At 44.4% G+C, this 24,956-nt stretch overlaps 1 protein-coding gene across 3 annotated transcripts in view; it reads left to right on the top strand.

Annotated features, from left to right (window-relative positions):
* EcR (Ecdysone receptor) overlaps window positions 1-24,956 on the top strand; it is an 85,873-nt gene that overhangs the window by 52,746 nt on the left and 8,171 nt on the right. The gene's annotated exons all lie outside the window — the stretch shown is intronic.

Below are 24,956 nucleotides of genomic sequence, written 5' to 3'. Positions count from 1 at the left end.
ATTGATAAATAAAATTTCTGCAAGAAAAATGGTAAAAATATGAGAAAAATACTAGAAATACAATTTTCAAAATTGAAAACTTTTTGCCAAAACTAAGTTTGTATTTTTTAAGAATATTTTAGTCCGTTATTAAGTCAAAATTTGTGGTTGGAATGGATAAAGAAGTGGAACTTTAAAATACCAACACAATTTTTGAATATTTTGGGAAACTACTAGAAATGGTATAAATACTAAAAAGAAAGATAGAAATACCATTCTAGAAATTGTCTCTGAATTCTTTGGTATCCCAGTTAATTTTTGTTTTCTTAATAAAATATTCCTGTAAATTAAGTCAACTTTTTGCCAAAACTATATGGTATCTTTTGCGAATATTTCGGTTCGATCAGGCGAATTCCACAAATTGTTGTCAGGGTTTTTGATTTCCTTTTCCATCTATCTCCCTGCTTGTTTTCTGTTTTCTTTCGTCGAGAGCCACCAACCACGCCCATCTGTGCAGTACATTGCACTAATTATATTTTATTACACGAAAGAGCATTTTATGAGGCATTTTTTTTATGGTATTTCTTGTGATTCCTCATCTCTCTCTCTCTTTCTCCTTCTCCTTCTGTCTCTGTTTCGTCTTTGTTGATGAGTGGACGAGAGGTGGATGGGATGGTGGGGAGAGTCTGCAAAGTCAGTTTTCGTTTGTCGGAGAGGGGGAGAGTAGGGGGGCAATCAACACACGGATACACTCAAAACAGAGAGGAGGAGGAATGTGCATGTGCATTGTTGTTCGGTTTATCAGCAGCGTCATGGTAGACTGCATACACACACGCACACACACACACACACACACGAACCAATAAACACACACACACAGGCAGACAGCCGGCAGAGCCATGTGCTACGGATGGGAGCTACGGGAGTATAAGGGCGGGTTTTAGTGGCTGTTGCTGCTGCTGTTGCTGCAGCCCGGGAGCTGAAGCGGGACTGCAGCGCGGCTCGATTTCGAACCTACCTCAAGTTGTTCTATATTTAGGGCCTCCCCGCAGCGAACGAGCAACGCAACTGAAGCGACGGAGCAAGGCAAAGGAATTCTCCTCCATCTTTTCCATCTTCCGCCTCTTTATACTCGTTTTTCGCCCCCTTCTTGCCATCCCCCTTTCGGCTGCAATTGTGCAGCGGTCGCGGTGACGTCACCCGGTCTGGGTCTTCGTTTCGTGGCAGCCTTCGGTTGCTGTGGAACTGACCTCGTGCCAAATGCAGCACTGCCCGGGGAAACCAGGTCAGGTCGGGTCAGCTCCTCTCGGGACTCGGACTGGGACTGGGACAGGGACAGAGAGAGGTCAGGGGTAACAGGATTGCATTTGCATATGCATTTCGACCCAAATTGTGCGGTTGCGTGGGAGTTCAAGGACAGCAAACAAACAGAATCTGAAATCGATGCAGGCCAGGCGCTGCCTCTGTGTCTGCGACTGTGACTGTGACACAGTTTCCAAGCGTTGGCCCGGGACAGGGTCATCTCGGAGGAGGACGAATAGAGCTGCCTTTCGACGGGGCTGAGGCTGGGTTAAGGCTAGGTCAGGGGCAGGTGTGCGATTGTGTGATACAAGGAATTTAAAGGTGCTGACCAGTAGAATGTCGAAGGATGGACATATTTAAGTTGGAAAAGTGAGAGCATCTTTTGAAAAACTGGAACTATTATACATACATATTTTCGTACCTTTAAGAAATTCAATGAAATATTTAGACCCCCTACAGGTGCACTGTTCATCGAAACTTGGGTTCATTGATAGTTTTTCTTGGGGCCTTCGAACTTGCCGCCAATTAGGTCAGACCAAAACTAGGGCATGCATCCTTGTGATCCAGGCCAGCAACAAAATGTACCGCAAGGACAAACCGAACCGAGCCGCTGTCGATGTGCACATACTCGTATGCATGTCGCTATCTCTGTCTCTCCCGCTACGTGCCTGTGCGAAAATTATGACAAGCTCAAGTACACGACCTTAGGCAGCCCCTGAAAGAGACGGCTGCTGTGGCTGCTGCTAACTGCAATCCGAGACAGCAACAACAGCAACAGCATCATTTGTGTGTGTGTGTGTGTGTGTGTGCGTGCGTGCTCTTTGAACAACTGTTCTATTTCGCTTCATTTCGTTTCGTTTCGTTTCTGGACATACGGGTTGTTTGGCTTGCTGCTGCGATGCGAGCTTATTTGCATTTCTTTTGTCCAACTTTCTTGGAGGGGGTTGCTGCTCGATATTTTTCTATGACATAATTTGTGCCGAGCCGTGCCGTGCTTTGTGTGCTGGCTGGCTGGCTGGCTGCCCCGATCCTAAAGCTCAAGGACAGCAACAAGCAACAAATAAAGGTGGAACGGCAGCGGCAAAGCGGCCGAGTTATACAATGGCAAATAATTTAAACAAAATATAGTCGGGGGTACTCGGGGGGTACTCGTAGTATTTGTGTGAACGATAAAACCAGAACGATAACGCCAGTTGACAACTTTTTGCTTGCACTTCGCCTCACACTCGTGCAATTACCCACCTTATACACACATACATACGTATGCATGTGTGTGTGTGTGTATTCGCATGACGAAAAAATTGAGGTCAATGATTTTGTGCCGCCATTTCACAGTTGTCGCTGCTGCTGCTGCTGCTGCTGCTGGTTGCTGCTGCTGTCAGCTATCGACAATCGCGATCAGCCGAACGAACGAGCAAACGAACGAACAGCAAGCGCAGCGCAGCGCAGCAGAGAGAGCCACTTCGTGTGCAAGCGAAGCGCCAAGAACTGAACCCGAGACCCAAAACTAATGAGCGCAAAACGTAATTGCGCTCGCTCTCCCGCTCATTGGATTGGGCTGCTCGTTGAGCGGAAGGGCGAGGCAGGGCGGTCTGTTGACGCCCGCATTGCTCATGATCGCAGCCCCTCCGTGAAGCTCCTCCTCTGCCCACACTTAACCATTTGATACATTGTACGGGTATCTACATACTTTGTTGTAAGCCCGATGCACACCACCGCCGACACCCGCCTGTTATTGATAAGCAAACCCCACTCCTCACCGCCCCCTGGCCTCCACCGCTGGCTCTACAATTGCTTGACTTTGACTGTTAGCCATATTTTGTCAGCTGTCATGGATGGAAAACGATTAAGATATCAGAGTTATGGATCTTAACCCTCGCCAGAGATCAGAACTAATGGATCTGCCACTGCTGAGAGTGGGGGGAGATTGTGTCTTACCAAATGTTAACTTGTTTTATTCTAGCTGATTTTTGCCATTTACATACAGATGTAGATGGCAGTTCTTCCAAATCAGAGTTCAATCGCATACAAAAATTGTGGATTTCAGATGCTAAAATATGACCCTTCCTAATGGAATCCGTTCCACTCATGTCATCCAATGACTTCATTTAGTTCAGTTTTTCTCTCACAGATAAAGAAAAACAAAAACAAACACAAAAACCTGATTCATATTCAAATTTAAACAAATCATTTCAAACTGCATTTGGCGGCCATCTTGAAAGTTAGTCACTCGCACAGCAGTGACGTCACAGTGGCCATAGAAAGTGCTGGTGTGTTTGTGTGTGTGTTGCATTCTTTTTGGCTATTTTCGTAGAATTGGCATTAATTTCACAAAGAGAGAATGGAAGGGAAGAGACACATTCAAGTGCAATAAAACGCTATCACAAGCTCTCTTTCTTTTCCCTCTCTCTCTCTCCGTCTCTCTCTATGCGAACACGTTTTTATAGGTTAATGACACAACCGGACAGGGGGCCTGCAGCTGGGTCTACGACTACAGCAAGTCAACGCAACTAGAAATAAAATGTATATTATATATTCACTTGAAAACAACAGCAAAAACAACAGCAACACTCTCAAGCACACAGCTGCAGCCCGAAACAGCGAAACAGCGAAACAGCGATAGGAGCCTCCTAATCGTGCAAAAGAAAAGTGAAATTTAATTGTGGCAAAAATATTCCAAATATTTTTGCTGTTGTTTCGGTCGTCTTGCCCCACTGTGCCCCCGCCAGCAGCCAGGCGCTAAAAATATAATAATTATTATTTAAAAAAATGAAAGAAAATAAATAAAATATTTGTATATGTAGATATAGGCCGCAAACTATGTCAGTAGTGTGTATGCACAAATGTTGTCCAAAATATAATAAAAATAGAAAAAAGAAATTGGGAAATATTTTGTATACACACACCAATACACACGGAACGTGTCTATTCTTGATTAGCCGCCAAAGAAAGAAAGAAAAAGTGAAATGAAATGAAATGAAAGAGAAAAATAAAAATAAAAAAGAGAGGAAGAACAAAAATATCTGAAGAGAAAGAGAAAAGTATTTTCAAAAAAGGCATTCAGAAAGAGAGAGAAAAGTTGGATAAAAGATCTCAAAACAAAGATCTTTAAGGGCTTTTATACGGCTAAAGAATAGAGAGAGGGGATCTGTATAGAACTCCCCATGCCACTCTAGCTTTTATGTCATATCATCCATCTCCCTCGCTCCCTTTCTCTCCGTCTCTGGGAGGAGTACTTTCCGTTAGATTAGCCACCCAAAAACCAAGGTCTTGTTAGGGATCTCGATCTCCGCAGAGACCAACTAACACACTTATAGTGTCTGCCATCTCATCTTTCTTTCTCTGTCTACACAGACAGTGTCTCTAAGATGTTCTCTCCCACTCTGGGTGCCAATTAGTGCAGCATTCTTGACTCCACTGCGACTCGGACGACTCCGACAACTTTCTTCGGTGCGGAAAAAACGAGTTTCCGCCGCCGCCAGACACCATTCGTTCGGTATTCTGTTTCTTGACTTTCTTCTTCACTTCGGGGCTTCGGGCTTCTATAAAAGCCATAAAGTTGTCTCACTTTCTTTCGTCTTGCGGTCTCTCTCTCTCTCGCTGGCTGTCTCTCTTGCTGGGGCGGGTGAAAGTTGTTGTTGGCTGCTGCTGAAGCATGATTTTCCACTTTTTCTTTGCCCCCCTTTTTCGTGGCATGTTGACGTTGTTCGCGGTGCAACGCGGTGGCCAGAGATGGAATACAATTTTATTTTGATTTATGCACTGCTGATTGCTGGCAATTTTCCCTGAATCCCAGCAGCAGCATCTAGCTGATTTTACATAAATTTCCCATTGTCTGCCAATTGTTGAACTTGAAAACGCAGCTGGAAAATGGGAAAATGCAGACAGAGAGAGAGAGGGAGGGAGGGAGACAGAGGGAGATGGAGAGAAAAGTGGGGAAAGGCCTGGGCCTTTGGCTCATGGCTGCTGGCCATGCTACTGCCTTGATTGATCCCCAAATGCAAAATATCTCTCGATGATCATTTCTTGCCTCAATTTGTGACTGTGATTGAAGTGAATGGCTGATTATAGAGCGCGGTAGCCCGATCCAATCACGATATATGTACAGCATGTACTTTCCAATGATTTTCAATTGAAAAACCACATATTTTTTCTGTTTTAATTCTAATTAAATTCTCTGACATTGACACCAATCGAACGCTCAATTAACTGCAAGAAAAAAAATATATAAATATCTGCCATAAGTTATTCAAATCTCTATAATTTGCAATTATTTGATTATTCTTTTTTTTGCCAATTAATTTGAGAATGGGATAAATCATCAAATGGAGAATGAGGATGAGCTCATCAAAATCATTTTATGAGCTAAATTTCCATATTTAGCTGGTCCATTGCGTGATTCTAACCCTTGACCCGCAAGAGTCACGCAATGTCAAAAAAATCCAGGTGAAAATGAGTCATAGACGGATACTCCAACAGATTTCGACAACTGCTGGACATGGAGGGGGGGAAATGCAGTTTTTTTGTGGGGGGGACGTTGACGACCTTTGAACGGGGGTTCCATTACTATATATAAGTATGTATTTCCATAATAAATTCATTCAAGAAAACCTTTAATTAATTACCATTTTTAATTCTCTTTCGCTTCAGGTATGTGTACATTGAAAACTTATCAAAGCTTTTGCGATTACGCTCCGCCAGCGTCAGCGGGTAAGCTCCACAAGAGAGAGAGAGAGAGGAGCTGGGAGGGGGAAAGAGTGTTAGATAGTGCGTGCCCGAATGTAGGTCAGACGGCACCCCAGCAACAACAACAACCATCAGCCATCAACATCATTAGCCATAAATTGTGCCCCACACTCGCGCACTCAGCGTGAGGCAGCGCCCACGCTCCGTGCTCCCAGATGCAAGCATCCCCAGCAACACCTTGTGGAAAGCTGGACAAACTTTTCTCGCTCTCTGAAGAGCCCACCAATTGGTGGAAATTTCAGTTTCAATTAAAGACTCGAATCAATAAGAGGAAAAGTCGATTCGAATCGTCTATCGGGTGGGGGGTGTGTATCGTATTACGAGTACGAGTACGAGTAACCTCTTCCTTCCTGGAGTATTGGATTTCCCCATTCCCCCCCCCAGGGAGAAATGGCAGAAGAGGAGACAACATTTCCTCATAAATTCCACTTTGCTGACCAACACCCAAACGCATTTACTTGTCCATTGGAATAGAAATGCAAACTAAACATTGACCCGAATCTGTCAATTAACCCAAATGACTCTGCCACACACCACACACCCCACACACAAAAGACAGCCCGAAATTTCTGCCGATCAAGAAACTGAAAGAAGGCGGAGCTGAGGGAAGCCAGAGTTCCGGAATGCGGACTGCGTGACGGACCTATCGGTGTCAGTTGTTATCGGATGTTATCGCTGTGGCCGCATCTTGTGGCAGACTGCCATAAATACCCTAAACAGAACCCAAACAAACCAAAATCTAATCATTTATGGGCCTACGACTACAACTACAGCAATCCCTCCTCCCTAGTACTGTATCTCAGAAAGTAGGGCAGTGGCATTCGGCGTCAGGCAGCGTACACGAATTGTAACCCAAATTGGAACGCACACGCATTTTTTGACACCCCCCCTCCAGAACCGCCACCGCCTCCCCGCTCGAACCGAGAAGCGTGCGCCTGAGTGGGACGGCAGGTGAGAGAAAGAGAGAGGGCAGACGCCGACGACTGTTGCGTTAGCCCCGTCATCTTTCACTCTTTCGTAATGGGCAAAAGGTGATTTAGCTCAAAGCTAGAATCCCATTCGGAATGGCCCCGCCGCACACACACCCACGCACAGAGAGCCCCACACAGACCACAGTCCATGATTTTCGTAATCGGAAATATTCCATTGTGTGTGGTGCGGTGTGGCGTGGTGTGGGGGGAGGTTCTCCTACGCTGCTTCTCCCCATAAACCGAAAACGTGCGTAGGGCCTAGGTGAATGGGAGAGCGATTGTCAAAAAGAGAGACAGAGAGAGAGAGAGAGAGAGAGAGAGAGTGTCCGGCACTCACTGCTTCATAGATATTTCAGCTCTCTCTCTCTCTCTCAGCATTCTCTCCTATGACTTGTTATCGTTTCAAAAGAATATAAACAATAGCACAGGAGGAACGCACAGGTTCAATTTTGTGCTAATACATGTGCTAAAATGTACTAAAGAACACCCGTAGATCAGCTAAAACTTGAACTTTACAATTCATTAATTTTTGTTTACCATAGATGTACTAAAATGTATAGATTCGCATTGAATCCTTCGTTTTTGTAGCATTTGTACTGAAAGTTGTGTACTAAAATGTACTAAAAGAATGTTGTTACATGAAATGTTAAGCTTTTGTGCTGAGAAACGTGTGGTAATAATTTTCAACCATAAATGCTACTAAAAAATGGATCTAAATGTACTAAATGCGTTTCTTGAACTCGAAATCAAGCCTTTTGAACATCGCCATCTCAGATACCATTTCCACCACATAGTCAAGCCATTTAGAACCATGTACTAAAACATTTTTTAAGAAACACTTGATCTAAATGTACTAAATCAATCCACTTGATGAAATCCATCTCACATTCCAACTACGTAATGGATTATTGTGTACTAAAGCAGTGTTCACTTGGTCTAAGTGTACTAAACTCCTTTTATGAGCTAAAAAAGCAATAATCTTGAAGAAATCCCTCCCAGATTTCGTACTAAAACATTGTTTTCAGAAACTCTTGATCTAAATGTACTAAATTCGTGTCGTCGCCGTGTTCTAAAACAATCTTTCCGCTTACGCAGAACGCACCACACCGCATCGCTGCCCCCAAAGGTAAAGGTCGGCGAATGCCAAATACTTAGAGGGCTGGCAAATAAAAATGTTTATATTCGTATGCAAATGAGACAAAAACGACGAACGATGAACGATGAACGACTAGTCGTAACTACTACGAGTATGACATGCCCTGATGGTGGTCTATGAAAAGCCAGGCATTTCCTACGAGTGCTACTGCGGGTTTAGGCCAGAGCTAAAACGTGTTTATTTTCTTTTGTGTGGAGCCGTCGCTCGGCGTTAGCCTTCACACTTGACCAAAGAGTTCATGAACTGGCAGACGGAGACGGAGGTGGTTTTGTGTTCACTTTTTAACGATTGGCTAATTATTTGACTCTCAGCTTGGGCTGGGGACTGGGGGCTGGGGGCTGGGTTCAAGTTCAGGGTCGAAGTCGGAGTCAAAGTCGGAGCTGGAGCTGGAGCTGGAGTTTGTACTAAAAATGCATGAGCAAAAGTGCGGAAGTTTCCTAGATAATTATTTTAATTAGTCGCCCGGGCATAAAGGAATGAAACGACCCGAATAAAAAGTGGAGTTTAGTTAGAGTTTCAGTTCATTCAACCCTTTCCTCCTTTCGGAGGGTAGCAGTACAGGTTGCACTAGTTTTAAGGGAACCGCTGAACCGCTGGTCAGCCGCTGGTTTTCCTTCGTCCTAATTGGGGTTGATGCGTTCTTTGCGTGTGGGAAATCAATAAATTAAGTACTGCCCGTCCCCAGCCCACGCCCCGGGCTCCCCAGGGCTCTGCGGGGGGGGCGGCAAGTGCTTCAATTGTTTGCTCTGGGCCACCCTAATCACAGACCCCAAAAGAGAGCAAGGCGGCGGGGACAGGGAGAGAGCAAATAGTGACTGTCAACTTTCGCTTCAGTTTTTGTGTTTTTTTCGGCGCCTCCGCGTTCGATGATGATAACACAGTGCCCCACAATCGTGGGTTCGAATTGAGGTTACTCCCCAAGTATGGGTGCGACTCTGTGTGTGTGTTTGGGTGGGGGGATGTGGGGATCGGCAGAGGGTGCGGTACATTGTAGATATCAGCATTTAGCTGATAATGCACATTTGTGCTATTTATTTTTGCTATAAAAACAGTTCTGTTCTCTCAGAGCTCCTTTTTGTGTGTTTTTTTCTTCTTGTTCTTAATATAAACAATGCTCTGTCGGCTCCGCTACAGCCCCGTGTGTGATAAGATAAGGCCCCGCGCAACTCAGTTGTGGAGCTCGTCAATACGTATACATTTCACTATGTGGGAATGGTCGTAGAGCCTCGTAGATCGTAGATCGCCACCGGCCCGTGGCAAGTGGAATGCACACACACGCGTGCCCCTCGAAACGAAAGCGAAATTCTTTTGTGCACGGACAGGACAGGAAATGACTTCCATTGGGATACAGAAAACCCGCCCTGAGCCCCAAAAACCTTGCACTTAGATTTCAATATTTATGGAACTGCCCTGAGAGGGGGAATAATGTGAAAATATTTTATTAAAATTTATTTCGTTTTAAAAATAAATGGGTATATTTTCTAAATATGTATATATTTTTGTAATATTAAATATTTCTAAGTATTAAATATATACATATATATTTTGTTTTTATTTTCTAATCAAAGTGAATTCCACTTAATTTGGCTATTTTTTTCTCAGTGTAGAAAAGGCGAGAGTATTGGGTTTCAATTTCATTGAAATTTCGGGAAATTTATAATTTAGAAAGCTATTTTCGGTTTATATTTTGGAATGTACATATGTATATATTTTTCATCATATTGGGATCAGTTCAATCACTCAATCAATCGATTTTGGAACACTCCAAATGGAATTGTGTTAAGGAGAGATCTGCCACTGCACACCCAATACACCGACGCCCACCTCCGCCTCCTTGGACACTCCACACTCCACTCGAAAGGAAAGAAAAAGAAAGTCGTGTGTGGGAGGAGAAGGAGGCGGAGGCGGAGACGGAGGAGGCAATTACCCAGTTATTTCTTAATTTTTGCGCCACAACATAATTATAAAAAATGTATGAAAACATACAAGTAAAAGTATCCGAGTATCTGAGTATCTGAGTATCTCAAAACTGTGTCAGCTCTAACCGCAGGCCCGGCTTCGAGCTTCGAGCTTCGATCTGAAGGCTAGACGCAGAGCCTGAGATTTACGAAAATTTCTTTGATTCAATCGACGCGATCGCTGCTGCCGTGGTGGGTGTTTCTCTCTCTTTATTTTTTTGTTTCATGAAGGTTTTTTGCACAGCTAAACAAATAAACGTTAAGCCGCAAAAAATATATTTATAAAAAAAAAATGAAATGTTAAATAAGCACGCACTTGCCTGCCTGCCTGCCTTGCCTGGTTATTTGTTTAGAAAAAAAAAAACAGAAAAAGTGGATGAAAAAAATATAAAAATGTTACAAGGTTAGCCCCTGGCCGCCGCCTGACAAACGGCACGAATTTATTGTTTAAATTGAACAAACACAAATTTTTTTTTAGTACAGAAAAGTAATGAGCGAAACAAAATTATGCGAATAATTGGGCTAATTGTTCACCGATTTTGCTCTTTTAGCGGATTTTTTGTTTGTTTTTTTTTTGGGTTAACAATGGTTGATGGTTTTGGCGGGCAGTCCAGATTTAAAGATCTTCACTCTAAAGAGATCTCTTTGCCATGTCTCCAGTTTTAGTAAGGAGTTCCGTGATGATCCGAGCAGAGTCTCAGACCCTTCACAGTTCTAGCTTCTGAATATACGAGTGCATTTGTGCATCCAGAAGGGTTCTAGAAGGCCTCCCAAGTCTCCTCCCGAGTCCACAAACTCCTACCCGACTCCTGGCCCTTCCACCAAAGCGCACCCTTTGGAAGTTGAATCCTAATTTCGATCCTTCGTATTGTTCCACCCGGTGCACCCATGCTGCCACGTACTGTCTAGCCTCTGGGCCTTTTTATTTACTTGAAATCCAACAATAAAAAACAACAAAATATGCCTCTATTTTTATTTACTGTGAATTTGAATTCGTTCGGTATATTTCGTGGCGTTTTTTTCGGAATATAAATTGAGTAGTCGGCTGCGACTGCGACTGCGGCTGCCCCTTCAGGTTTTTGGGGGTATGGGACATGGTCCTACAATTATTTTTGGATTCGCATTGACGAAAAAATACGCAAAGCGTACTTGAAACCAATGAATACGAGTACATGCTCGTACGAATGCTATATATAAAGCAAGATATGTACATCGTATATATGTGATTCAAGTGAACGATGTGGGGTACGGTGGAGGGGGGCGGGGGGTCGGATCGGATCGGTACTCCACTCGTACGCTCATTGTTTTGTTGCTTTTGGGGTTTTGCCTTCATTATTTGCAGCTTTTGATTTTTGTGGAGGGAAATAACAATCATTAAAAGTGTTGTGCGAAAAAATCAACGAGCAATAATCAAGACACGTGTGGCTGACTTGGCGACTGAAGGGAGGGTGTATACAGATAGATATATCGTATATATATATATCCGATAAATCACACATTACACATTATGTGGAAGGTAAAGGTCAACCATTGGCCATTGAATGGGTTTTGGTGTATTTTTTGCATTGCTAATGTTCCGTTAAAAATTGTTTATCAATCCATTAACTAGAGCCCATGACAGACGGGGGGAAGGTCAGTGTCGGAGGCGGGGCCCAGAAGACTCGGAAGACTCAGGCACTAAGAAGGGACTCAACACTTTGCAAAACACCACCAATATTTCCCTAAAAGCATCCCCTATTTATGCAAAATATCTCTTAATTATCACGCATACGCAGCGTATGACTCCATCCAGTCGTAGGCCGACCGTTTCGGCAAAAGCGACAACAAAATTCAACTAACTAAAGCAAAAACTTGTGTTCTTTATAATTCTCATCAGGTTTACCATTTATTTTGGTATTGTTATTCTTTGTTGTTGGTGTTGGTGTTGTTGTTGTTGGCCGGTAAGAAAAAAAAATCGTTAGAATTTTTGTGGTTTTTTTGTTGTGCTGGCCAAAACGGTCGTTGACCCCTTGGGCTCAAGGTTAAATGTTGATGCGTAATAAACCAACAACAAAAGACGCGTTCACACTTTGTGGCTCAAAGCGTGTGTGTTGCCAACAATCAGAAAATGAATGAAAATTATGGTCAAGTCGAGGCTTTGGGGATACCCTTAAAGATCGGATCGATGTTGGTTGTCATGGCAGTTGTCCGGGAGCAGGACAGTAATAAGGATTCTCTTATTAATATACATTATCATGCACACGACATGTATGCTATTTTTAGTTTTTTCTATTCCCATTCTTTTGATGGTGCGTCTCGATTGGAGCATGTGGGTGCTGTGGGGCTATAGAACTTCCTTTTGTGTATATCAAACTAATAAAGAAAACCGTTATACCCCACTTTTTGTAGGGTAATAATACAAATAATAGTAATATTAATAATACAAACCATGTGCGTGCTCCCGTCTCTCTTTCAATCTTTACTATTTGAAAAATGTTACTATAGAATGGATTGATGGGTGAAGGGGAGTGGGGGGTGGGGGGGTTCGGCTCTCCGAGAGGTGGTGGACTCGTAGAGTCCGTTCCTACCGCGTTTTCGGTTTCCATTTCTGCTGCGTCAGCGCACACGCGATTTCTACGAGAATAAATGTTTTTTTTTCTTTCGTATTATTATATTTCTGGTTCTCTTTGGACCCACCATTTTTGGGAGCTATTTTCTTTTGTAATTACGTGGTCGAAATGATTATGATGTTGATTATGATTATCATTCCCATTCCCATTCCCATTGCCCCTCCCCTTCTCCATTCTCCATTCAATGTCAAAGCGAAATTACAATTTCTGTTTGCTTTGGAATGGTTCTCCTATTTCTCTTCCTCTCTTCTTTTGTTGTTGTTGATTTTAAGCCATGTGTGAGCCCGGCTTTTGTTCTCTTTTTTGGTTTTTTTTTTAGCCTTTGTCTAAACAAAATTATTATTTTCCATTTTCTGCAACCGTGATTGTTTTTTTTCTATTAAAATAACAATGCCGCAATCAAAAGTGATTTATTAAATTTTCTAACAACTTTTTGCTGGCCATTCTCTTTTTACTGGGGGCTTCTGGCGGGGGGTACTTTTTTTCGGTTTCTGCTGAACAAATTTAAGTATGTTTTTCCATCTTCTGTGGCTGCCAGAACGTTTGTTGCCTAAGTCTTTTGTTTTTTGGGCGAGAGGGCGAGGATTTGGTTTCAAATGAAACTTAAGCGTGAATTGAATTGAAAATTGAACAGGAAAACTGCAAGACTTGTATCTATCGAATTTTCGAACTAATTTCGAGTGATTTCAAGGGATGTACTCGTCAATAATCTGATTACTTAAGTCATTTTTTACATATTTGCGATAATTTTATAAGAATTATAAATCGAAAATATTATTAATAAATATTGGAGTTAAAAAATATTTTAAATTACTTCAAAATAAAAAATAATTCTTCTAAAAATTTCAAACAGTAAATTTCATTATTTGTAGTCCCCAAAAGAGAAATTAAAACCTTTCAAAATTAGTCATCTTCCGGTGCCGGGCGGCATTTGCCACCTGCAACTGTCTGTGGGGGCAGCTAACGGTGCTTACTCCACACAATAGATAGATAGATACAAACCTACTATAAAGATCCATTTATGGGCATGTCAAAAAAACAATCGATACTGCTTTGGCAGCACAAAGAACCAGCCGTTGACAATCCGTTAGAAAAGTTTCTGGAGTATCTTTTGAATAATCGAAAAAAGTAGAACTTCCGTGGGCTGAAAAACGGAATACATTTGGTTAATAAGGTTGCAAAAAGAATGAGGAAAAAGTCACAGAAGGAAGAACAAACATTTAACCTTTTTGCCGCCTCATTTCCTTATGCAATTTAGATCTAGAATCTAAGAGAGATCCTCAACGATGGCCAAAGTTCCAAAGGAACTCTAGTCTGTCTTCTGGGATTGGGACTTGTTAGCGAGCAGCCCGTCTGCAGACATCGCAGCAGAGTGCCCGTCCCTTTGAGAGTCCCTTCATACCTCGTCCCGATCAAGATCAAGCCACCTGCCATCGACGAGGATCGGGGATCGGGGATCAGGGATCAGGGATCACGAATCAACCGGAACCAGCCCCGAAAGACGCATTTCCAATGAGACGTCGCGACGGCCCTCGCCGGCGGCTGAAGAACGAAGCGGCAGCAGCAGCCGTCGTTTGACTAAATTTATTTCAATCCTTTAAGCACTAATTTTAAATTAGATTCCAATTGCTGCCGTCTTCGTCCTCGTCCTCGTCTGGGCTTCCTTTTTGTTTCTGCCGTCTTTCGGTGGCAGCTGTTGTTGCGGTCTCCATCTGCCACATGGACTCTGGCCGCTACCCAACGATCTACTGCAGCTCCTTGTCCTCGGTCTCGTCTTCGGACATTTATTTATATTTTTTAAGTAGTTTGCAAATGTTTCAGATCCTTGTTTTCTTTTGTGGGCTGTTTGCTGCTAGCGATTTTTATCGAATTTGAAACTTTAATTGGCATCAGCGCGCAAAATACCGAAACGAAGCCCAAAAAGAGCCCAGAGCAGCCGAATGCAAAGCATTTGCTTGCAATTTCGTCGGCTCTCTCTTCGCCTTATCTTCATCTGACTAATAATTGGCTTTCGGCATAGATATATTATTCATTCGCGCCCCAGCACGCACGCAATCCAATGTCAAAGTGGATCATTCAATTACTCATTCCCACTCGGATGAATATATATGTACATATGTATATCATTCATTTATTTTCGCATATTACGCATACGCACTGTGAGAAGAAAAAAATGAAGCATTATTAATGACACGAAACCTGTCGGCGGCTCACGCAACGGCAAATGTGTTTAAGAATGCCTCCCTTGTACCCCTTGAATGTGTGGGGAGTCCCTTATTGTCAGCTGGTTAGTGTTTAACAGGCTCACATTAAAGTTTCCTGTCAAAATGGGGGGTGTATCTAGAACAAATGTCTCAGTGGAAAAACGTGGACTCAGGGAAAGTTATTGAGTAGCTTTGGGCCAAATTTGTGGCATTTCTATTATTTGAAAGGCATGTTTCTTTGCCATTTTACTTCAATCCCAAGTGGTGACCCCGACAAAGCATCATAAGATCTTTTAAGATGGCATTCTGTCATTTCCTTCCGCCATATAATAGCATATTCTTTCACTTTTTGTACACTGCGGCAAAGAGTTTGCCTCCCCTGCCGCCTTCTGTCAGAATTGGTGACCCCGACCACACACTTCACGCAGATCTTCTTGGAGATGGACTGGCAGGCGTTACTTCCACTCTCTGTCTCTATCTCTCTCTCTCGTGTGTGTTTGATTAATTAGTGCCACATACTTGGGGCGTGACAGTCGAGAGTCTCGCCTAAGGAATGGCCGAATGCCATGCAACACATGACTAATAAAGTCCCCCAGAAGCCCCTGCCAAAAAATTGTACCCCAAAAAATGAAAAAAGAACAGAGAGTCGGCAGAAAGCCGACAACATATGTAAAATGTGACAGGAACAGAGCCAGGGCCAGGGCCAGGATGTGGACTTTGCATTCATTTGACTCTCGAAGCGATTCGCTTGCATTTCAACATTTTAAAATTTGTACACACCCAAAAAAAAACACACATACACAACAGACAACAAGCAAACAGCCAATTTTTAACAAGAAAACCATTTTTGAGATGGGTTGGGTAGTGGTTTTTTAAATGGAATGGAAAGGGACTGCGGGACTGCTGGACTGAGGGACTGCGGGAACGGGAGAGCTGTGGGGTTTGCTGTGTTCTTTTCGAAATGCATTTCCAGTCAACGCTGAAATTGAATCATTTGACAAAGCTTCTGCCGAGATGGGAAGGAACTTTAGCCAGAAATGCAAATTATGCGTTTAGGTAGAATCGAAAACTCTCTTGACCCAATCTTAAGTGAAAAAGTTGTCGCAGCGAGAGGGGCAGACGAGGCAGGGAGGCGGATCCTTCGTTTGGCGAGTGTGTGAGTGTATGCAAAAATATGCAGGGCCGCCCAATAAATCAAAACTGTGCCTCATTTGGCATTTATTTGAGTCTTCCCTCGCCCTCGCCCTCACCCTCTCCTCGCCTCGTCTCATATGTATGTGCATAAGGATGGGGACTCTTTGTGGGTTTACGTCAAATGCAAAGTCAGAGTCACAGTCAGAGTCATTAAAATGCGCACACACTCGACCAAAAACAAAAAAAAAGGCAGAATTTGTCGCTTGTTTGGTTTTTCGTTGGCCAGGGAGTGACAAATTTCTTGGGTCTTTGCGTTTATATTAAACAAATTTCGCATGCAGATATATGGAGAGAATATACAACGGAAAAGAAGAGGTGGATAGATAGAGAGAGAATAGGTAGAAGGGAAGGAGGGAAGGAGGAGGAGGAGCTTTTCCCATAACTTCATTCAACAACTGAAAGGCCTGGCCTGGCCTGGTCTGGCCTGGACTCTGATAATTTTGATTTTGCAAAAGAGAATTGAAATTCTAAACGAATGTTTTTGGTATAAGGCTTGTGGTTGGGGTCGGGAGGGCTGTTTGAGGCGGATATGGAAAGTGTAGGACCTCAACGATGAGTCCACTGTGTGTCCACTTTAATTTGCAGAAATTTATACACTAATTGATGGATCACATGACGTCCAAGAAAATGTGTCTTTTGTTTGAATGTTGGAATGCACAATATTTTGTGAATCAGCTGAAGAAGTGCTTCAACTTTAATACAAAGAATCCCATAAGAATACCCAAAATATCCCAAATAAATACCCCTTGAGTAGGGGTATGCGTGTGGCGTATGGGGCATGGGGCATGGGGTATAGGCCTTCTTGCTTCCTTTTTGGTATCATGTATTTCCCATATTCTTCTTGAAATTTGTAAGCTTTTTCTGTGCTGCTTTTACTTTTTTGCACGGCAGGCAGTTTTTCGTGGTTTTTGGTGGGTAAAATAATATTATTTTTTTATTTTTAATACACGAATGTGTGTGTGTGTGTGTGTTGGATATTTTTGTCAGTTGTTGCCAAAAAAAACACCACCACAAAAACAAAAAAGAACTCATAAATTCCATTAATCATTTTGCAAAAAAAAGTCTAAAAAACGAGGCAAAAAATGTTGTTTTTGTTTTGAAGAGCAGCCGCAGTGGCAAGCCAAGTTCAATAGAACTTGTTTCGAATTTTAGTGCCTAAAACACTAATACAGAGAGAGACGCCGGAGAGCCGGGCTAAGAGACGCCAAGACCTGGCCAAGATGACGGGGCCGTTTTGGGGAAGGGGAGGCCGGAGGCCGGAGGGAGGGAATGGTTGGTTAGCCATGATCATGCCTTGAGGCTCGTTTCGAGACGGAGACGGAGATCGAGACTTGGAGCATGCGACTAGCGCGAAACTTGATTAAAAATTCAAGGCCATGTTGTGGCACAAACGAGCGTTTGAAACGAGCCAAACGAAACGAAACGAAAGCACGTAGACGAGAGAGCCAGCAGAGCCCCCAGAGCCCCAGCCTCAACCAGATCCGCAGATCATGTGAGACGCGCGAGACCTGCCTGTGTGTCTGTGTGGAGTTGTTGCCGTAGTTTAGAAAGCGGCAATGCAGCTGCCAGTGTATCTGCCAGATACTCGGCTACAGTAACAGATGCAGATACAGATACTCCACTTGCGATAGGCAGCAGAGCCCCACTGCACTTGCCCGAACCGAACCCAGTCTGAGAGTGGAACTGCCATGGTTTCCATTTTCACAGCCACTGCCACTGCCGCTGCCGCCATGCGGGAAATGCTGTTTTCCCTCTCTATCTGGCTTTTAATTTTCCATGGATTTTCGATGGTAAATTACATTTGCAATTGTGTTTGTTTGTGCTTTGTTTTTACCTTCTCTCTTTGTGTCTCTCTGCTGCCATCTCCATCTCCATTTTGATTTTGTTTTCATTCATTGGATTTAATTGGACTCCATTTAATTGCCGACAGGTGGGCCCAAACGGGCAGCGCAGATACATAGATACATAGATGACAATTAGCCACAGAGACGGAGACACGGAGACAGCAAGAAAGATTCAAGATTCAAAGCCAGGCCAGTCTTTGAGGCTGCCAACTTGTCTGAAATGAAATGAAATGATTGCCTCTCTGGCTTCTTAAGGAAAGTGGTAGCTCCAAAGAGACCATTCCCCAGTTTTCCACCCATTTCATGAGTCCACTTGCCACTGGCCTGCGCGTGGAGACTGGTGACGTGGAGACTTCCCCCTTAATGGAGCTTCTGGGACAATTACACACCGTTCTGGGGGTGGGGGTCGGGGGTCTCGTACTAGTATATCATTTGACAAACAGCCCAAACCTCCCCCCATCGTTTTGGCCATTCCAGAGTACTTGACAGCTTTAATAGCTCCATCTCCATGGCTGGGGCAATCTCGAGAGCCAATCTAAACTTCGTCTTGCCCTGAATGATGATGCTACTGATGATCGCATGTTTATAAATAGTTCAAATGTCGATTTCGGAAAGGTTCCCTCTTTACCGACTGCCGAGTGCCGACCGAAACCCTGGCCAGCGCCAGTGCCAGTCGAGCCTCACCTTGGGGCTTGGGTTTCATTTACCCAGGCCAGGCCAGGCCGAGAAAATCGTTTGACTGTGGGCTCCGGCTCTGTGGGCTCTGTGGGCTCTGTGCTTGTTGCCTGTAATTAAAGTATCCAGCGGAAGTGTGGCGAGCTGTGAAGTTTAGGCCCTGTGGCCATGTGGCCATGTGGCTGTTGCGGAAATGTAATAAGAGCGCTGTGCACTAGGTCGAGCCCCAGCACTGCTCCACTCCACACTCCACACCATATAGATATGTATACAATTATCGTACTAGTATTCTAGATCAAGTTTGCCAGAGCTCTGCGCATACATTAACCTCTCTCTTTTCGCCTCTTGTCTTTGCAGGTAATGACACATGACGGCACAATATTGTTGCATATCGAATGAAAGAGCAGGTAAAGGCCCACACGTACAGTGGGCCACTTGTGTAACCATACAAGTACCGTAGATATATCTTTGGCAACTGACTCCCACACGCGGGGGGCGCTCTTATAGGCAGCCACAGCTGCCCCTTTGCGCAATTTCTTTTCTTTTCTTTTCGCGCACAAGTGAAAGAGGCACAAAACGCGAAAGATTTGACAGGCGTTTCGGGCTCTGACTGAAATCCTATGACTGACAAGTTGCCCCTTGACATACATTTTGTCATAGCAACGCCAGCCGAAAAAAATCAAATAAATTTCATAAAAAACAAAGGCTGAAATATGCCCAATGCCCAACAATTGGCACAAAACCGAAATTGCTGCCAACAAAAAAAAAACACAACAATTTATTTACGAGTACAAACAACAGATGGATAGCAAAAAGCAGTCGATGCTGATTTCAGGGGGCGGAGTGGAGGGGCACAAATGGGGCTATTAGGATTAGTGGCAAATGGGGGGCTGGCCATTGGCAAGATCTAGAGGCAGATCCATGAATAAGCCTGGGCCAACGCGTAAGAAATACCTCCTTTGTGATTTGTATTCTTACTGATTCTTTGAATCACATTAACCAATCAGTTCAATGATATATTCGCAAAAACTTACGTTAAAGACCCATAAAATATACAAAAAAAGAAAAAACCCCCAGAAAGACAGATTTTTACCTCCTTAGCTCTTCACAATTGTAATTTATTTTGATGTAATTACTGAGCAAAATGTGAAAGAAAAAACGGATTGTAATGATTCCCAGAAAGTATCTTTGAGAAGAACTACCTAAAGCGAAGCTTTAAATACCCTTTTGGGAAGATATATCGATGAGATCCTAACTTCTACACTCGGCAATATCTTTGCAAAAATCTTGAAAATCTATAAGTAGGTCGAAGGAGGTTTTTTATGCCTATTCCATAATAATAATGGGGTATGGTTTGAGGAAATGGCCATATTTATTGAGATCACAGAGCGTAATCGTACTCCCATGTAGAAGAAGACGAACGGGGTCGTCAGTCGGTCCCGACCGGAGCTCAAAATGGTCTCAATTGGATTATAGCACAGGTATTTGCACTCAATTTCCAGTGAATTTCGCCTGGCGCTGCAAAATCCAAGAATTCCTGGAAATGATTTTTTGTAATATCGAGCGAGAGGGCTCCTCCTCTGCCCTTGCCCCTGCTCTCGGTGAAGAGCTCATCAAAAAAAGTATTTTCGGTTGCGCTTTGCTCGTTTTACAACCAAAGGCGACGCTGTAATGTAATACCCCACACACACAGACACACAGGCCCGTAGATGTGGGCTTTTTCTGCTGCACTCGACAAAAGAATTTCCCACAATGTCAAGAGCCTGACGAAATTGCGCATACGCACAGTTGGCCACGGCCGCCGCTGCCGGCGGTGAAGCAAGTGAAGCATCAAATGCGCCACGTTTTTCGGCCCGGAATACTCGTAATTTGTTGCAAATGTCTGGCCCCTGGTCTGGTCTGGTCTGGTCTGCTTTGTTGCCGTAAACAGAGACTCTTCTTCCTCCCGTCATCGCTTCGGCTCCCATGAAATTTGTATAAACAATTTTTTATTTTGTATTTATTTTTTGGTGCAGTTCAATGCCTTGCGGCTGTCGCTGTTGCTGAATGGAGCGAAATGTAAGAGAAATACCATGGAAAAGCGCCGAAACCGAACCGCTAGATCGCGATTCGATAACAACACTTGAGTGTTGTGCAATGGGTCAAAGCAGAGCACAGAGTATTGGGTGTCCACTTGTAATGGGGCGATGGGGACACACATTACACAGATCGTAGATCAGTGAGAAGCATTTAACAACTCCATCTTCTGGTATTTACTCCTGGTACTTCTCTTCATTCTCCTGCTGTCCATTGACATGATACCCCCTTGAATGCATTAACTGTAGCCCGAAGCCTCAGCAGAAGTCTCTCCCCCCTTTACCCCCCCTCTCTTTTGCCCGATGTCAAGTGACGTAAACGACTTCAAGGACACGCACACCACGCCAGCCCGTGGTGGGTCGACAGCGATAGCTGCGGAGACAACGACTGCCGGTCTGTCGCTCAATAAAAATCACTGACCAGCAACAATGCGAATGATATTTAATAAGTCTGCAGTCAAGACGAAAACAAGTCCCAGACAATGGAGCGCACTAAGCCGTACAGCTGGAGTCTGTGAGGGGCTGTTTGGGGGGCTGGGGATGCTGTCGGACAACATGTTGATAATGTAATAACAATAACAGTAAAATGGCAATACTCAGAGAGCCAGACAAGGGCTGGCTCAGCGGCACAGGGTGTGCCCCAGAGTGAGGGAGTGCGATGGGGCACACTAGCTGCAAAGAGCTGCAAAATTGGACTTTTACCTACCCCAACAAGGTCGACTTTACGCTGCAGAGTACTATCCATCTGTGCCGTAGCTCGTTCTCGTTTTTATTTGTACTTTTCTGTATTTCTCATATTTAATTAAAAACTTCCGTTCGCTGAAACTCCAATAGCAGCGAAACAAAAACAAAAAACAGGAAAGCAACTCCAATGCGAACAAGAACAAACTGCACTTGAATAGAAGTTTGTGTGCCTGATTTTGCGTACAAAACCCAAGTAAGAATGCTCCACTGCTGCGCTCGGCATTAAGCACGCTGGCAAATGGGGAGTGAGGGCAGTGGGGTGTGGCAGAATGTGGAGTGGAAAGTGGCATATAGGAGTAGAGGAACAAAAAAGAAGTTGCCCAACACTACAAAATCGCGTACCAAAAAAATGTAGGGGCCTTATTCAATCCTTAAGTTCCCAGTTGTTGCATTCTTTGGAGAGATCTTCTGCTGTTTTCCTTCACCTGTTCTCATCATTTAAATAACCAATTGTAATAGCTACCTTCTATCCCTTGGTGATACTCTTTGCGACGTTGCCAAACTTCACATTCACACGGGCACCGTCACCGGCAACGGCACCGGCACCGGCACCCACCCATCATCCATTCTATTTTATCCACCATCCAAATGTACACCCACCAGGCAATCCATCTCTGGGGCAAGACGTGAGGCGATGCGACTGACTGTGACGCTTTTGTTTTTTTGTTGTGTGCCGCTCCGAGACTTCTTCATTTCATTTCTTTTGGCCATCTATTTTAGTACTCATTCTTTAGCAGTTTATTTGTTGTTTTTGCCCGCCTGCCTTTTCGCTTTTGTATTTCTTAATGGCTTCACTCCATTGCCATTTGTTGGGCGCCCGCTCCATTGTTCGGATGTATGGAGCTCCCTGTCTGCACAAATCTGGCCATGCTTTCGTGCTGTCCTGCAGCTGGCCAGTGTTGGTAAGCGCATGTCAAGACATTCATATGTTGTGCATAAAAAAGCAGAGTGTAAACAGCCATCAGAGCTGCTATGTTGCCTGCTAATGAATGCACGTGCACATTGCGGTTGGGACAGGAGGGGCTGCTCCCCCCAGTAGGGCAGGGGGTAGGAGGTAGGAGGGAGCTTTGATGTAAATATATGTATGCATACACGTTTGAGGAGTTCATTAACAGAGTTCATAGAGAGAGAGAGAGGACCGGGCCAGTGTTGCCAAAGATTTAATGTAAAATAAAGTTGAAAATTTCGCAAAGAGAAATTTAGTTTAAATTGTTTCCTGCTCAGGCCCCCGTAATGCTATTTCCCCTTGAAACGTTTCCAAACGGAAACGGAAACCAGTGCAAATACTAAAACTTTTGCTTCCTTTCGATGGGCAGCCATTTTTTAAAATGCTGGCGCTAAAATGGCGCGGACGCCGCTTCCGCTGCCGAGTGGGAGGGGGGCTTGAGTGCATTTCTGGTAACTGAATCTCCTCCCAAAACAAAATGCAGCCTGCAACAGAGCAAGAAGGAAGCGGCAGCCCAGCCGAGTCGTTGAGGTGGAGGAGAGTGCGTTCCGAAACACACGAAAGGTCATGCGACGACCCTCGTCTAAATGTCGACCTGTGCCTCAAAGTAGGTTAAAAAGCATTTTTGCAGCTACCTTGCAACCCTTGCCACCCCGTGTCCCCCGTGTCCCTGTCCGTGGCCGCTCGTGCTGCTGGCTGCTGGTCAAAGCATGGACTGGGGAGCAGCGGCAGCGACAACGACAGCGACAGCCCCAGGAGGCAGCATGCCAACGAACTGAAAAAAATCAATTTTTCTGCCTTGTAAACTCGGCACAAAGTCGGAGAGCACAGAGGCCCCCAAAGGGGTGGTTGGGGCGGCTCTGGGGCGGTGGGAACGTGACTAACAACTGAGAAACTCGTGCAAAATAAATTGCAGCCTTGCACTAGAACCCCATGTCGCATGAACCCCGCACCCCCCACCCCCCTTCCAGCCGTTGGGAGCACAGAAAAACGTGTGCAACCCCAAACAACAGAGACAGAGACAGAGAGAGACCCAAAGAGAGAACTGCAGAGAAGAGTGCATCGGGCATGCGCTGGCTTTGGTACAGTTTTTGCAACTTCGGATATATATGGATACCGTTACCACTGCACTGCCATGCACCCCCCACTGTGTGCCGGGGAGTGGACTGTTGATTTTGGCCCTAACTACTGGGGCGGCTGGCCATCACAAATCACCATTCTACAGGCAAAGCTACAGCTACAGCCAAAGCCAAAGCCAAGGTGGATGCACACCCCCAGAGTGGCTCTCTTTGGCAGCTATTATACTCCCCTGCCTCGTCTCCTCGTGTGTGATAAGCCCCCTGCCCCCCCCCTGGTTGGTTGGTTAGTTGGGCCTTCTCAATGTGTTTTGATTTAGGGTCGTCGGCTTTCGCTTATGCAATCGCCTGCAGCACTGCACTGTCGAATCGTAGGGCCCTGGGTCAACAAATAAACAAAGGATATGCAGAAAATGTGTCAATGATTTCTGTCTCGATTCCGGCGTAGAACTTATGACGTTTGCTCCACCTAATTGGTTGTTGTGGCAATTTTGGGTGAAAAGGAATTTCTGAGAATTTAAGGGTATTTTTTGAGGGATTTTCAAGGGGGTTAAATATCCCTTCTATGTTTTTAGAAACTAAAATAAAAACTAAGAAGTAGATTGCACTTGCGGCTCCTCTCTGGCCAGAAGCTTACAGAATCCACATGCAACCCTGCCATGCCGCCATGCAACCCCAATATGACATAAATAACCATTCCGGATGATTTGCAGCGAGATATATGTAGTATGAATGATGCCCACAATTAATGTGGCGCCAAGGAAAAGCCATAAAATCAAGGCAGTCCCAAACAAGCGCCCACCACCCCCTGGCTCTAGGGCGCTACCCTTTAAAGATGGGCTATGCGTGTGGGTATGGGTATTACTAGCATTGGAGGAGTACCCTTATTAAAGAAATTGAGATATTTGTGAAACGGCTTTAAAGCTAAACCGCAGATTTATACCTACCACACCTCGTCCGCTGTCTCCCTCTCTCTCGCTCTCTCTCACTCGCGCTGAGCTTGTTTGAATAAGTGAAATACATATATATTTGTTTTTCATATCGTCCATCCATCAAAAATGAATCCCAACTGCAAATCGTACGAGCAAACTTTGCATCCCTCCGGCTGCTCCACCCCCGACTCGACTCGACTTCTCGTACACCCTATAACGGACAGAGGTAGAGTTGTGTAGGGGGGAGGGAGCGTGGAGAAGATGCACGCAGATGGAGGTGTGTATGTGTGGGAGCGGCGGTGGATTTTATTTGTTTTGCTTTTCAGTGCAACAGAAGGCGCTATTTGCAAAGAGCCAGTCCCCCCGCCCTCTCTGGCACTCCGCTGCTCCGTTCTTCTTTCTTCTCTTTTTTATGCATACACAAAAAACAAGCCGCTTAAATATATTGCACTGCTGTAGGAGCGGAGAGCACACAAACACGGGAACTTTGCCCATAGAATAGCGAAGTACAAAGGCAGCAAAAAGAAAAAAAGCTTCATTTCTTT

The sequence above is a fragment of the Drosophila pseudoobscura genome, chromosome 3, assembly GCF_009870125.1.
Source record: "Drosophila pseudoobscura strain MV-25-SWS-2005 chromosome 3, UCI_Dpse_MV25, whole genome shotgun sequence".
Classification (NCBI taxonomy): domain Eukaryota; kingdom Metazoa; phylum Arthropoda; class Insecta; order Diptera; family Drosophilidae; genus Drosophila; species Drosophila pseudoobscura.
Note: the sequence above shows the minus strand (reverse complement) of the source record. Positions and strands in the feature narration are given on the sequence as shown.